Source organism: Portunus trituberculatus, chromosome 38 (assembly GCF_017591435.1).
Source record: "Portunus trituberculatus isolate SZX2019 chromosome 38, ASM1759143v1, whole genome shotgun sequence".
In the NCBI taxonomy this organism is placed as follows: Eukaryota; Metazoa; Arthropoda; class Malacostraca; order Decapoda; family Portunidae; genus Portunus; species Portunus trituberculatus.
The window spans coordinates 5,673,482-5,689,856 of NC_059292.1; the positions used below are offsets into that span (position 1 = coordinate 5,673,482).

Consider the following 16,375-nt stretch of genomic DNA (forward strand, 5'->3'; position numbering starts at 1 on the left):
GCGCCAGGTAAGTATAGCACAGCACTATGATATACGTAGGTGTGCTCATTTGAAGGTGTGTTCTCTACAGTGTGTCAGGAGTGATGCATGGGAGAGGAGGGGAGGGAGGGAGGGAGGGAGAGAGAGAGAGAGAGAGAGAGAGAGAGAGAGAGAGAGAGAGAGAGAGAGAGAGAGAGAGAGAGAGAGAGAGAGAGAGAGAGACAGAGAGACAGACAGACAGACACACACACACACAGACAGACGGACGGACGGAAGGACGGACGGACAAACAGACAGAGAGACAAACAAAGAGAGAGAGAGAGAGAGAGAGAGAGAGAGAGAGAGAGAGAGAGAGAGAGAGAGAGAGAGAGAATTCTGAAAACTATCTTATTTTTTTTTTCTTCGTGCCTTTTTGTGTTGAGAGGAAGAAGTTCAAGAAAATATGAAACCTGACAGCACTCACCAGACCAAACCATGTACAGAAAGAGCTGAGGAACCTGTCAGGGCGAGAAAGTATTAAGTGCTTTGCTAAATTACTTCCTCAAGACAACCCAAAATCACAAACCACCATTTGACCCGTATTCAGAAACGCTTTGCTCTCTCACGATGACTATTTTCAAAGGCTCTAGTTGAAGATACTCATATTCTTAAGGGTGTTCTTATCGTTCAGGTGATGGATTAGCAAGATTTCTAGTTTATCATAAGGAGAAAATGTCTTGAAAATCCTGCTAGTTTTCTGTGGAGACTTGAAAATTTTCGTGGTGAGAGAGCAAGGCGTTTTTTAATAAGGCCGTTCAACAGAGTGAAGAGCTTTGATATAGTAACTTCTTATAGTCAACCCAACTGAAACAACTAACATTACAATTTAACTATAAATAAGAAAACTTCCTTACGAAATCATTACCCAGACACAAACCCAAAAAAGAAATTAACCCTTTTACTGCAACACGAAAGATTGACCAGCACGAGAAGCAATGTGTGAAGTCTTCAGAAGCACCTGCGAGAAAGTTTACCATGAAAAGACTATATTTTTGGCAATTTCTTCCCAGTTCAGACATTGGGTGTGGCTTTAGAACAAGTAAATATGTCTGAGAGTGAATGATAATTACTGAAAGATTAACCAATTGGTAGTCAGAGGGTTAACAAGTACCATCAGCTGATCGTGACTGACCGTGAGTTACCGTGACAAACAGTATCTCCAACTACCAAATGTCTTAAGCCACTCTTCCTCGATGATAGACGACAATAAGTAGTTCCTTCAAGCCACAGAGCATCAGGTTACTTATGCCCGTATCACACGGTCACGTATACCCGCGACAGCGTGTCGCGCGTCTGGAATATCGACAACCGCGTCGCAGAAAACGCCGATTTTCAGAGGACAGCGGGTCATCGGGAATGATCCAAGACTGTTGTCCATTTCCCGCGACTGGAAGACCGTCGTGGAAAGACTATAATGAACATACTCCACAAAAATACTTAATTATTTTTTATAATGCTTTATTTGGCATATATCATCAATATAATGCTGTAGTTTTTCATGATTTGCATACCCATCACTTATACGATATTTATTAATTACCTACAGATAGTATCGGATTTTGTTTTGATTTGTTTACCACCACAAGTGCTGGACTAACCACCTTCGCGTCCAAATCCTTGCCTTCCTTTTTCGTTTGTACTGCTCTTGCAGTGCAATTGCATAAAGTCCAACAGCTAAGATAGCGTGGTCAACTGTGTCCATTGTGTTCAGTGGCGCTCCGCCCGGGTTTGGTGTTGTTGTGGTGGTGAAGGTCTCGGATGGAAGATCAACGCCGTATGCTATGTTTCCTGCGATCTGATCGTCAAACATACTGGTCGCGCGACACGCTGTCGCGGGTATACGTGACCGTGTGATACGGGCATTAGTCAGCTTGTCCGGCAAACATCATCAAGGATCCACGCCTGTAGACACGCAGCCACGGACTCTCTGGCCACTACAGCAGCAGCGAGTGATACAGAAGGCGACACGAAAGGTATATGTAAGTGGTGGAGATCAGTTTACAGTACGTTGTTGATATTGGCTCAAGAGGAAAGAGGAGGAGGAGGAGGAGGAGGAGGAGGAGGAGGAGGAGGAGGAGGAGGAGGAGGAGGAGGAGGAGGAGGAGGAGGAGGAGGAGGAGGAGGAGGAGGAGGAGGAGGCAGGTCACGGCTTCAGGTGTATTTTACGAGTTTGAGGTAATGTGTGAACAGAGAGAGAGAGAGAGAGAGAGAGAGAGAGAGAGAGAGAGAGAGAGAGAGAGAGAGAGAGAGAGAGAGAGATGCTAAGAGATACAGAGAGAAATACATTTCCATCCTCTTCGTGTAACAGATTATGAATTATAACCTTCCGCAACTTGTCTCGTTCGTTCACTAACATGTATCTACCTCCCCTCTCTCTCTCTCTCTCTCTCTCTCTCTCTCTCTCTCCGAGGCCGCGTGAGGCAGGCAGGCAGGCGTGTGTGTGCCGGCCGCCACTGCTGCCGCCGCCGCCGCCGCTGGCCCTCCATAATGCAGACACAGCCGTGAAAGGAGGTAATGCCCGGCCTTCCTGTCGAGAGAGCCGGAGAATGGAGCTCTTTATGCCGCCTTCTTGATGCTTCTGCACACTTTTACACTCCCACACCCGCGCGCACGCACAGCCACACACAGGCACGCACACACGCAAACACACGCACACAAAAAGAGGAAAAACTCTTAAAGTGCGAACGTACACACTCACAAGAAAGTGCTCAGATATACGCACAAACACACACACGCGCACTCACACTTTCACACACACGCACACACACACACACACACAAGTAGAGGAGTAATCATGTGCAAGGTGTGTGGCTGGCTCAATGAAGGGGTGGAGGTATTGGTGGAGGTGGTGGTGGAGGTGGTGGAAGGGCCATGGGGTGTTGGCTGGTGTTTACTGGCTCAAAGCGGAGAATACATCAAAGACCACAGTTCTGACGGCCTCTCTGCTTTAACGGCGGGGGACACGGCGACAAAGTAACGCACCTTGCCTTGCCGAGTGACCGATGGCTCCCTCCTGCCGCATCAATACTGAATTACATGTATTGGGGGGTAAAGTATTGGATGGCTGGTATGCAGGGCTGGTTATTTCATTAAACTCCAGTAATTTGCGTGTCTTTGATGTGGTATTCGGGTTTTCTTATGTGGTTCTATGTTGGTTTGCTTTATGCCGTTCGTCACTTAAAGGTTGTATGTTGTGTTTTGTTGTGTTGTGTTGTGTTGGTTCAGTGCTAAGAGAAGGTAGTTTTGTGGTGGTGGTGGTGGTGGTGGTGTGAAAAGTCCAAGGACAGGATTGTGCAGGTATGTTTAAGGGAGATACACACACACACACACACACACACACACACACACACACACACACACACACACACACACACACAGCAGTAGGTATGTCAACCTGAACGAGTATGTTGCTTAAAATAAAAGAAGAAAAAATATAGCGTGGCTTTGAAATATTGTCATGTATGTCAGTAAAAAGTAAACGTGAATGTTACTTTTAATGCAGCCTTACTTTACGATGGTGTAGCTTTGTCACCACCACCACTACCACCACTATCACCACCACTACCACTACCACTACCACTATCAACAACATTTCTACTCTTTATCCTCATTCTATCTTTCTTCATCTACACCTGCCACCAGCACCATCACCACCATCACTATCACCACCACCACCACCACCAACAACAACAACAACAACACCAACACATTCCCACTCTTTATCCTCATTCTATTTTTCCTCATCTACACCTGCGACCAGCACCATCACCACCATCACCACCACTACCATCACCACCAACAACAACACCACCACCAACAAAACCAATACTTTTCCACTCCTCCTCCTCCTTTTCCTTCCCTATTTACACTTTCCACCACCACCATCACCACCATTGTCTTTCCCAACACCATTATCAACACCTTTCTATAAACTCCACATCCCCTTCAAGATCTCCACCAATACACCACCACCACCACCACCTTTTCCCGCCACAATCACCAAAACCACCATTATCACCACTTTCTATCACTATGATCAGGCCACTCGATCACCACCACTTGATTCACCACCATTATGACCCTCTCTGCCACCACCACCACCATTACCCAAGCCAACACCACCATTACCTTCCCATCACCACCATCACCACCACCATCATCACCACGAACGATGACCAAGAGAAAATATTACAACTTTGTACATGAGAGAGAGAGAGAGAGAGAGAGAGAGAGAGAGAGAGAGAGAGAGAGAGAGAGAGAGAGAGAGAGAGAGAGATTGTTTATCTAATTACCTTTCCATATTGATCTTCCTCGCTGCCCCGGGAATGAGTGACTCCCTTCCCACGCAGGTGTTCATGAAGGGAGTGGAGGGGAGTGGAGGGGAGTGAAGGGAAGTGGAAGGTATGGGAAGGGAGTGAAGGGAGATAGAAGGGGAGGGAAGTTGAAGTAAATAGAGGGAAAGGATAAAGAAGGGAAGGGAGGGGAGGGGAGGGAAGGAAGAGAGTGGAAGAGAGAGGAGTGGAAGAAGAGGTGAAGGGAAAAAGTGGATAGGAGTGAATAGAAGGGAGTGAAAGGGAACAGTAGAGTAGAAGGGAGTAGAGGGATATGAAAAGGGAGTAGAAAGGAGTGGAGGTAAGTAGAGAAAAATAGAAGGGAGTAGAGGGAAGTCGGAAGGGAGTAGAGGGAAATGGAAAGGAGTAAAGAGGAATGAAGGGCACTGGAGGGTAGTGGAGGCAGTAAAGGAGAGTAAAATGGAGTAAAAGAAAGAAGAGAAAGGGAGTAAGAGAGGAAGGGGAAGGGAGTGGAAAGACGTAGAGGGGAGAAGAGCAGGAGAGAGAGGAAGGGAAGGAGAAGGAAGAGGAGTGTCAGTTAGACCCTCGTAACTCCCTGACAGACAGTGGCTTAGTGTTGCAGTGATTCCTAATGTGAGACATTGAAGACCTAAGTAACCTGAATGACGCAGCACAAACAGTAGTGGGCAATGTAGAGTGACACCCAAAACACCCTCTGCACTGAAGAACACCATAGAACACAAAGCAACGCAAAACAAACAGAAGAATACGCAAGGAACAAACACTACTAGACCTGTTTGCCCTTAGGAGGGATCTGGTGAGGCGTTTACACATTCGGTGAGAATAACAATAGAACATTTAGGCCTAAGATTCCTCCCTCCACTGATCCCTGATAAGTACTTCTCCTTCTCCACACTCGGCGTAACAGCGATAGCCTACATATGCCACCTCCATTTCCTGTTCTACTTCTTGCCTTCTTTCAAACCTGATTTCCTTGTTTTTGTGTTCCTTCAGTCTTCCTGTTTATGCCTTTCTAGTGTTAGTATTGCGACCAGTGACTCTCAGAACGCTAACTCAAGAATGGAAACCTTACCAACACACTTCTTTCTTTCATCCAAACTATACTTGCACATTTCATTTCCTTGTTTGATCTTATTTTAGTCTTCCTGTTTATTCCTTTTAGTGTTAGTATTGCGACCAATGACACTCAGATCTCTAACACAAGAATGGAAACCTTACCAACACATGTCTTTCTTTCATCCAAACTAAACGTTTTTTCATATCTCTCCCTTCACTGCACTAGTGTATCTACTCGTATCTCTTGCTCCCATTTGTACCTAACACAAGAATGAAAACCCTATTGCTATACTTCTTTCTTCACCCAAACTAGACCTTCTTTCGTATATTCCTTCACTGCACTGGGCTATCTAACACCTTCTCGCAGTTGCATTACCAGCATATCACCACCTAGAGGAAACAATGACAACGTTGTATCGAAAGTCAGGCACAGTATTTCTAGCCTTCATCTTCCCCGACAACTCCCTTCTCGTACTCAGGCCACCGTCAGCCACACCCAAATGCCACAATTAAGACACAACAAAGGAACTCAAGCCACACGCAGCATATCCATCTTATCAAAGTCACACCGTCGCCAGAACCAAGACACACCCCAAACCTACCTTAGCCACACCACTGTCACCCTCACTCTAATCTCACCACCACCGCTACTGCCACCACTACCACCACCACCAGAGCCGGGAACACAAATGGAAAAATAATCAGTTTATAATTGTTATATACGATACGAAACGTTCTCCATCATGTGTAATTATACGTGAGTAAATTAGATCATTTGTATTACACGTCGACTGGGCAAGAGTGACAGGGCAACAGCAGGAACAGCCACCACAACGTTGTTTGATGTCTGGGGCCTTGACTCGCTCTGGGAGGGAGGAAGGAGGGAGAGAGAAGACAGGGAAAGGAGAGAGGGGATGGACTTGCATGGGGAAACAGGGAGGAGGGATGGAGAAGGTAGGGGAAGGAGGCAAAGGATGGACTCGCACTATAAGGGAGGGAGGAGGGAGAGAGAAGACAGGGAAAGGAGAGAGGGGATGGACTTGCATGGGGAAACAGGGAGGGGGGAGAGAGAAGGCAGGGAAAGGAGAGAGGGGAAGGGGAGAGAAGAAGGAGAGAGGGGAAGGAGGCAGGATAGTGAGGCAGGTGGGTTATCCTAGCTACCCAAGGCTCAGGTGGTCCAGACAAGATCCTTAACATCCCTGCCTCAGTATCATAAAGGAGTTTACTTCTTCTAACTGGTAGACAGTAAATAACAGTTTTAGTTATAAGACAGTTGTATATTCGTATTAGCAAACAAAAACACAAAACCAGGAAGAAGAAAAAAACGTCACCTTTACCCATTTTCTTTTCCCATTTTCTCTGTTAGGTGACGTGAAGTAGTAGAGTTTTCTTTCAAGAGCACACACACACACACACACACACACACACACACACACACACACACACACACACACACACACACACACACACACACACACACACAGTTTTATTTATCATGTATCCCTGCCTCAGTATTATCATGATCATCGCTCGCCATCACTTGCCATGACCCATAACCAACACTCCTACCGTCCCAGCCACTCACCGTAATGCGTCACTATCAGGAGACATCGTTATTCCGTCTCACTATTATCATCATCACTCATTATAAGCAAAGTTACTGCCACTATGATAACCAGCCATCACCATCACTCACCATAATGCATAGCTATTAGGATATGTCATTATTCTGTCTGTTATTTTGATCATCACTCATTATAACCAACATTATATACTACCACCGTCACCACTACTCACCACAACCACCATTACTAATACTAAAATATAGACAAAAATTTCTACTAGTCATCAAAATCCACAATTTACAGCCACTTCTACCACAACTACCACCATTGACCACCTTTAAACCTCACCAACAACAATCGTAACCACAACTACCAACATCACCACCACCACCACCACCACCACCATCGTTGGCTAATCTAAACCCGCCCAAAGCCGTCCCAAGCCCACCATGTTCATGAATTATTAATGCCAATCAATTCTTTATAAACACACTCACTCTCTCCTTCTCCCTCTTACTCTCTTACTCACTCGCTCTCTCCCTCGTTTCCCTACTTCTTTCTCCTCCATCTCCTTCGTCTCTCCACTTCTCTTGCACCCTGTCATTACTGTAGATGAGGAAGAAAGAATTACTCCCTCTCTCTCTCTCTCTCTCTCTCTCTCTCTCTCTCTCTCTCTCTCTCTCTCTCTTCTTTCTTCAAATAAGAGACTCTATTATTTAGTATGTCATATATGCACTTCGTTCCTTGCCAAGCTGGAGATGTAGTGGCTATGATATTAGATGAAGTACAGGGCAAACATTGGTTCTCTGCTTGTCTGCCTGTCTGTCATTCTGTCTGTCTATCCACTGCTAGCCTTCCCAGTGAAAGCTCTCGTGATGATGAAATTTTGCATGCCTGTCTGCCTCGTCCCTGCAAGTGTCAGGTAATAATTGGATTCGTCGTAGCCAATCCTTTCTCAAGTTATGTCTTCGAGAAAGGTCCATTTTAGCTTTTTCTTCTAGCATAACTATTCAACTAGGCGTAAAAAATAGCAAATCTTGAGTAAGTACTGCTCCAAAACATTAATTGCCCAGTACACACAAAGGGCAAGGCATATACTGTGTGTGTGACTTGCTGGGGTGATAGTACAAGCAGAGGGTTCCCTGGCAGATGAGAGGCAAGAACGGTCACACATCTAACGCTGCTGTCCATACCACAGGCGGAGAGACGGTGAACAAGGCACCTCTATCCACTATGCAACCCGCCATCCTTTAAATTGAGAAAATCACTCTCATTATGACCGTCCCCTCACACCACTCAGCTGGACGCTCAGGAGGGGAAGCAGTGAAGATAACATCGTACATGGGCAAGAGTAGAACATATATTTTTTTACTATATAAGTCAGCACACGAGTTTGTAAAGAAAAAAGAGTAGATTAATCTTGTGCTTCGTGGCAAGAGAGCTATTTGAGAAACTAGTGTAAAAACATGTTTAAAAGTTTGAAGGTAATTATGAGAAAATTAGCAGGCATTGAAAATAAGTAAAATCAGGGTACATGTTTTAATGAACCAGTTTGTGTCACGGCCCTGCGCGGCACTCCAGTGATTAGAGATGATGCAAGACGGTCTGCACTGCTCACCCGCATTACCTCACCACTGTGGGGCGCGTACCCTCTCGTGACTATGTGTTCTGCTTGTGTCACGTGTGCACCAGCTATATTGCGCTTTTTCTTCTCTCTTTCTAAGTATGTCTGGGTTATAATAAAAGAAAAAATGTAAAAATAAAATATCACTATTCGTGTTCATAATAAGATCCTTCTGTTTAGATATTTAGTTTATCCAAAAAGTTTCTTACTCCGATTTTTCTTTCATATTTCCTTCTTGTAACAATAAAAATACAACAATAAAAGGACAGACTAAAGCAAATCACATGAGAATTCGGGACCTTGTGTATCGATTTCTACAGAGTATCAAAGAGTCATGGTGTCTCTATATAATGCAACTTTTCTTCTTTTTATACCATGTGGGCTTTTCACGGGAATTTATGGGCTAAAGAGGATACTTTTTGGGGTACCTCCTATCTCAAAGCCCACCCGCTAGGAAACTGTTTCCCCGAGTGAGGAAGGCCAATCTACACTCGGACCGTGGACAGGATTCGAACCCGTGCGCTTGGAGACCCCTCGGACCCCAAAGCACACATGGTTCCACTGTACCAATGATAAAAACAGAACAATAGAGAGAAAACTGTTCATCACGTTACGAAATCTATGAAATATCTGTGGAAATTTGTATGAGAGGCTAACTTTCTTTTCTATTGTGATTATTTTGGACTCACAATGGTAGGAAAAGAGTAAAAACACCATATCAAGTAAAAAAATCAAGGAATTCTGTGTGTGGGAGTGTACAGTACATGCGAAACAATACCAACCAATACTTTTCCTTCCCTCTCTCTCTTTAAGCACATCGCAGAAATAAAAGTAAATAAAATAAAATACAAAAAGACAACCCAGAACGTCGAAAAAATACTAAAATGTTGGTGTGAGTGTCTGCAGCCTTTCTGACTCGCCTCTCATCCCATTCTGCCTAAGTGATGAATTGCATAAATCTATTTCAACCTGTCTCTCGCATTCCCGCCTTTTCATTCTTCCGTCATTTGCCTTCCATCGCATTGAATGTCCTCGCTATATTCTCTCGCTTCACTCCGGCTCTCGATACTGTACATTCATGCCTTTTTTATTCACTTTCACTTGATTTATTCCCATTTTTCTACGTTTTCTGATATTTTTTGTTGCTGAATTTGTTTTGTTTGTGTGTCTGTTTGCTTCGTTCAGGTGTCAGATCCATAGTTTTTTTTTTTTTTTTTAGTTGTCAGTATTCGAGTTTACGGTTTTCTCTCATTGCTTTATTTATTGCCTGTCTGTCTGTCTGCATGTCTGAGTGTATTCTCGTCTCTTTGTTGGTCTGTCTGTTTGTTCAAATGTCTGTGTGATCCAGTTTTTTTCTTTTGCCATTTTTGCGTAATAAAACTCTATATTCTTGCAAACACGTTTTGTCAATAAACTACAATTAATATGTATGACTGTTTTGTCTGTCTATTTGCTTGCTCTCTCTCTCTCTCTCTCTCTCTCTCTCTCTCTCTCTCTCTCTCTTCTCTAATGGTAGGAAGGTCTCAACATGCGTCTTGTGGCTCCTCAAATTAATCATCAAGGCCACAACAGAGGCTTGGCGCATTGACCTTGCCTATATAACAGCATTAAGCACTATTACGTGATGTACAGAAGAGCCAATAAAACATATCAATAGACTATCAATATCAATCTCTCTCTCTCTCTCCCAGATAAACACTCCAAGCACACATCCTATTCGTTAAGTCACAAGTCCAGCCAGCAAGATGTAAGGAAAGATGAAGAACAAAGGTTAGATTATGCTGAAAAAAATAGGGAGCCTCGATCACAGGTTTGACTACATGACCATAAGATCTAGAACAATTAATTCGGAGCTAAAGTCAAAGGCTTGAATTGGTCTCTTTCAGGAGTCGTCTCTGAGTTTCTGTGAGTAGTCGTAGCACATTCAATCCAGCGGTCTGTCATATCTTTGTGCCGGCAGCGTCAGGAACGCACACTGGACCAGGAGGTAGTGAGCTCCTGTCGTAAAGGGGACAGGTAAGCGTGGAGGTGAGAGATGAAGCAGAAGCGTGATGGTCAAGTGTCATAGATAAGAGATGTTAGTAGCGATAGCGGTGACTGTGGTAATGGTGGTATAATGGTGGTAGTGGTACTGGTGGTGGTGGTGGTGGTGGTGGTGGTGGTGGTGGTGGTGATAGAGCAGTATTAGTGAGGCTGGTAGAGACTAAAGGGGAAAATTTGTTTATTGATACTTGTTGTGGTATTGGCAATGGTGGTGGAAGATGAGAAGTGCTATTAGTAAAAAGTAAGGAAGGAATATTGTCTAGTATAATTAGAAAAAAATGTTTAGTGGAGAGTAGAAACGAAAAATAAAAGATTACTTGGCGATGCATCGGTGTTATTCGTGGTTCTGATATGGTGGTAGCAGAGGAGAATAAATGAGGAAAAAACATCAATCTAGTATTACCAGAGGAGGACTGTTAGTAAGAAAAACATGTAAAAAACTGAGATTAAAAAAAACGGCCTTACTGAAATATTAATCTTTATGGCGGTGCTCGCGGTCGTTAAGATATAAGAGAAGCATTAAAGGCGAATTACACAAGAATTACATAAAAGAATAACAATGGTGTAGCTAGCATTGAGGGAGGAGGAATGTTAGTGATAGAGACATGAAAGAAAGTTACTCAAATATTAATGTTTATCGCGTTATTAGTGGCAGTGACTTCAAAAGAGGAGCATTACTCACACACACACACACACAGGCAAAAACAAAACATAGAAACCTGCCTTAAAATTTGCGTTCGTAATGGCGGTTCTTACTGTTGATCGCAGGCAAGAAACACAAAAAAGGAACGTTATAACAGATCCATGTAACGAATAGTGGACACAAAGAGAGAACACAAGAAGAAGTGGAGAGGTGGAGGCAATGGATGTGGAGGTATATAACTGTATATAACAAAGAGAGGCAAGGAAGGGTGGCAGGTTAGAAGGTGGTGGTGGTGGTGGTAGAGGTAGTGGTGGTGGCGGTAAGGTGTAAGATACTCGCGGTCGATACCCATGACTGAACGCACCTTGCCATCAGCGTTACTACCTGAACGAGGAGGAGGAACGACGTACGGACGGGGAAGGGAAGGGGAAGGAGGAACATAGATGGAGAGTAGATACTGGGGGAAGGGGAGTGAAGGGGGAAGCAGAGAGAGACAGAGAGGGAGAGAGAGGGAGAGAAAGCAGCATAAAGACTAACAATTCAAGTAATAAACTGTAACGCAGGAAAAGTATATTAAGTTGAGGAACAAAAAAAGATTACAGCACACGAAGATAAGTAATTATAGGATTGTGAAAAATAAGAATAATAGTAACTCCTGGTACACACACACACACACACACACACACACACACACACACACACACACACACACACACACACTCTTCTGGAACTTGTATAAATAACTGTCCTGTAATCTGAAAACTTTGCATTACCACCACGCCCAACCTTCCCTCCCTTACCACCTCTCCAACCCGTCCCTGCCCCGTCCCACCCGGCCCATCCCTGCCCCGCCACGCCTTGCACTCCGCCAGGGGCCCGAAAGAGGAGCTGCAGGTGGCTGTCGTCCCTGCCAGCGAGGGAGGGAGGGCGAACCGTGCAGGACTTGAGCGGAATATAGCGTGACTTTATATCGTCATGCTACTGAAGGGAAGGCTCTCTGTCTCTGTCTAAGTCGTCTCTCTCTCTCTCTCTCTCTCTCTCTCTCTCTGTGTGTGTGTGTGTGTGTGTGTGTGTGTGTGAGAGAGAGAGAGAGAGAGAGAGAGAGAGAGAGAGAGAGAGAGAGAGAGAGAGAGAGAGAGAGAGAGAGAGAGAGAGAGAGAGAGAGAGAGAGAGAGAGAGAGAGACAGACAGAGAGACAGACAGATGAAAAATCATACCTTCACGCCATGTAGATGACAAAGAAATACCACACCTTTCAAAAAAACGAGAGAAAAAAAAATGAATAAGAATACATAAATCATTTACTCAGAACCAATACTTTTTTTTCGAATCAAGAAATATAAAGAGAATAATAAAAAAAACATGCATATCCTCCTTCACAGCAAAACCTTCGCATTTTTCCTTCACGGCAAAGGAAACTGTAAAGGAGAAAAAACAGATTTGTAAACGTAGGTAGTGAAAAAGGTCCACATATATTTTCTTTAGTACGAGGCATGAGAGAGAGAGAGAGAGAGAGAGAGAGAGAGAGAGAGAGAGAGAGAGAGAGAGAGAGAGAGAGAGAGAGAGAGAGAGAGAGAGAGAGAGAGAGAGAGAGAGAGACATAAAGACAATCACATTTATTCACGGAAATGAATAAACAAACCCCAAAATAGTACAGAGAGAGAGAGAGAGAGAGAGAGAGAGAGAGAGAGAGAGAGAGAGAGAGAGAGAGAGAGAGAGAGAGAGAGAGACATAAAGACAATCACATTTATTCACATAAATGAATAAACAAACCCCCAAAATAGTATAGAGAGAAAGAGCAAGAGAGAGAGAGAGAGAGAGAGAGAGAGAGAGAGAGAGAGAGAGAGAGAGAGAGAGAGAGAGAGAGAGAGAGAGACAGACAGACAGACAAACAGACATAAAGAAACAACCACATAAAAAGCACTGATTATTTACATTCTATACAAGAGAGTGAATATAAAGTGAGACGGAGAAAGGGGGATAGAGAAAGGGAGGAAGTAAGAGAGAGAAAGACAGGGAGACTGAAGGAAGTAGAGGAGGCGTCACCGTGGCTTTTTCAAGAGGAGGCTGGCTAAGTAGAAAAACCCCGCCGGCTGTCCTCATTACTAGGGTAGCAATATGTTCGTCACGTAGACCTTGACTATCTTAATTAAGGCCCATCTCACCTCCCTCTTACCTAGCCACGTTACCTGAGCTAGAGGAAGAGGGAGGGAAGGAACGAGAGCTGGAGAAATGGAGCAAGAAAAAAGTATATTAAGATAACAGGAAATGAGAGAGAGAGAGAGAGAGAGAGAGAGAGAGAGAGAGAGAGAGAGAGAGAGAGAGAGAGAGAGAGAGGTGTAATGAACAGAAGACACAGGTAAAGAGAGAGAGAGAGAGAGAGAGGTAGGTAGACAGAGATGGAAAGAAGGGACGGACGGATGGAGAGGAGAGAGAGGAAGAGAGAGAGAGAGAGAGAGAGAGAGAGAGAGAGAGAGAGAGAGAGAGAGAGAGAGAGAGAGAGAGAGAGAGAGAGAGAGAGAGAGAGAGAGAGAGAGAGAGAGAGAGAGAGAGAGAGAGAGTATTATCCAGTTTCCTTCACCTTCTCTAGTTTCTCCAATTATCGACGTTTCTCTTCTCACGCGATCCAATACTCTCACCTCGTAGATGGTGCTAACTTTCTCTCTCTCTCTCTCTCTCTCTCTCTCTCTCTCTCTCTCTCTCTCTCAGTGACCGTCTCGTCCTCTTACGTATCCCAGCGTGACGTCACCTGTGCGTCACGAGAGGCCCAAGCAGGAGTAAATGAACCCTGACAGGATTACACCGTAGACTTATTCTCCCTAGATTTGTTTGTGTCCTTCCCTGTGAGTGTGTAGGAGTGTGTATGTGTCTTTAGTCTCTCTCTCTCTCTCTCTCTCTCTCTCTCTCTCTCTCTCTCTCTCTCTCTCTCTCTCTCTCTCTCTCTCTCTTCCAAGGGTCAGGTGTTTCCATGTCCTCGTTACCGACGTACGGCATAAATTTTTTGGCGCTAATTTCGCGCTCCTGTTTTCATAATCTTGTAAAATGTTTTGTCCATCGTTAGAGGCAGTGAACCAGGTCTTCCATCGCAGGAAAATACAGGTGGCAGCAGGCAGGGTAGCGACGTGTTGTTTCCCCTTTAGTGGCGAGGATTATGCGCCTCCAGCGCCCCCCTAAGACGTTCCTGTAACACGACGCCTGGCATTATGCATGAAGAACAAAGCGCTCATCATTGCAGAACCGCAGGATGTGAACATTATAAACACTAGTGGTCAATGAAGGCTTATAAGCGGAGATGAGGCACATTTATTTAAAGGCGAGCAGGATGAAAACATGTGAAAGGCTATAGGAGCCCTCTAAAGACGTGTATCATTGCAAAATCACAAGACGTAAACACTATTATCAACACTATTGGTGAATGAAAGCTTATAAACGGAGATGAGGCACATTAATTCAAAGGCGTATAGAGTGAAAACAAGTGAAAGGCTATGGCAACTCTCTAAGGACGTGTATCTTCGCAAATTCACAAGATGTAAACACTAAGAGGGAATGAACGTATATAAAAGACGATAAAGGCAATTTTGAAGAGGTGAACGGGATGAAAATAAGTGATAAGCCTTCGCAGCCATGTAAGAACGTATAGGGCAGGTGTGGCAGTGAGGGGCCTACGTAGGTGAAGGCGGAAGGTCGATGGACCTTGAAAAATTTATACCAACTACGTCATTTAGTACTTCCTGCCGATATAAACTGTGATACTTGTAAGAGGGCAATACGTCTTACTGGGAGCCTACCTCAGAGAGAGAGAGAGAGAGAGAGAGAGAGAGAGAGAGAGAGAGAGAGAGAGAGAGAGAGAGAGAGAGAAGGGAAAGTATTGCATGCATACACACAAACACACACACAGACACACACACTGTACACACACACACACACACACACACACACACACACACACACACACACACACACAAACAAGAACCTGTTAGCTGAAGGAAAAAGCTAAATGTGTGACATGACAGAAGGAACAAAGGAGAGGACGCCGCAGGTGGTGGTGGTCACTAGGAGCGACGAGGGAGGGGCGTGACTCAAGGGAGGGTGGGTGATTGTGAGGGAGTGTGAGGGAGTGAGGGGACGCGAAGAGTGCATGGTGGATGGGAGTAAAGGGAGCAGGGAAGGGGAGGCAGAGTGTGGCGTCACAGCTGGTAGCTTTCTTTAGAAACCCATTCACGTTTATTGATTGACCTGCTGCCGGCCAGGTGTGGTCCGCCCCGCCCTACCTGTCCCACCTCTACAAACACTCCAAACACGTCGCTCCCACGGCTTGTGGAGAAGTGCCTTGTTGTGCCTCGTAATGACAACACGATGGCACGGGGATCTACAGCACGGCAGGGCACGGCACGGCACGGCACGCCACGCCAGGGTACATTCCACGCTGTTACGGGCTTTATAATTACAGCGTTATGTTGATGGCATAGCAGACCGTGCCTGCAATTACTTCCATCGGCACTGCAATAACTGCCGCTGTATTTACTTTGAGCAGGTGAGAGTAGTGAGTCCAGCTCGGGTGACCGGAGTCATGACGCGTTCTGCCGCTGTGGGTTGCAGCTTGTGGCGAGTGTGGTAAGTGGTACATCCTCTGCTGTGACCGACGCCACCACCAACACAACCACCACCACCACCACTACCAAAGCTAACAAGAGCTGACCACCATCGCTACTACGTGCTGTCGTTATCGTATGTACCACCACCATAGCCACAAGAACCCTTATCAACAACAACAACAACAACAACAACAACAACAACATCCATTACTGACCACTACCCACTAATATAATTATTCATCGTCATCCTCTACCACTAGCACCATCACCATTATTATTGTTATCAGTAGTAGTAGTAGTAGTAGTAGTAGTAGTAGTAGTAGTAGTAGTAGTAGTAGTAATAGAGTCACTATCACAATCATAACCACCAATATCACGACTACCTCGAGTACTTCCACCACACCTCTTAGTAACCACCACTACTATCCCCACCACCACACCCCTTGCTCTGACCACAACCACCACTGCTGACCTACAACATTACCACTACCTTTAGCACTGTTACCACACCTCTTAGC

General features: G+C 44.9%; 1 protein-coding gene across 24 annotated transcripts in view; it reads right to left on the minus strand.

Moving 5' to 3' along the window:
• LOC123514644 (leucine-rich repeats and immunoglobulin-like domains protein 1) overlaps positions 1-16,375 on the minus strand; it is a 486,618-nt gene that overhangs the window by 126,092 nt on the left and 344,151 nt on the right. The gene's annotated exons all lie outside the window — the stretch shown is intronic.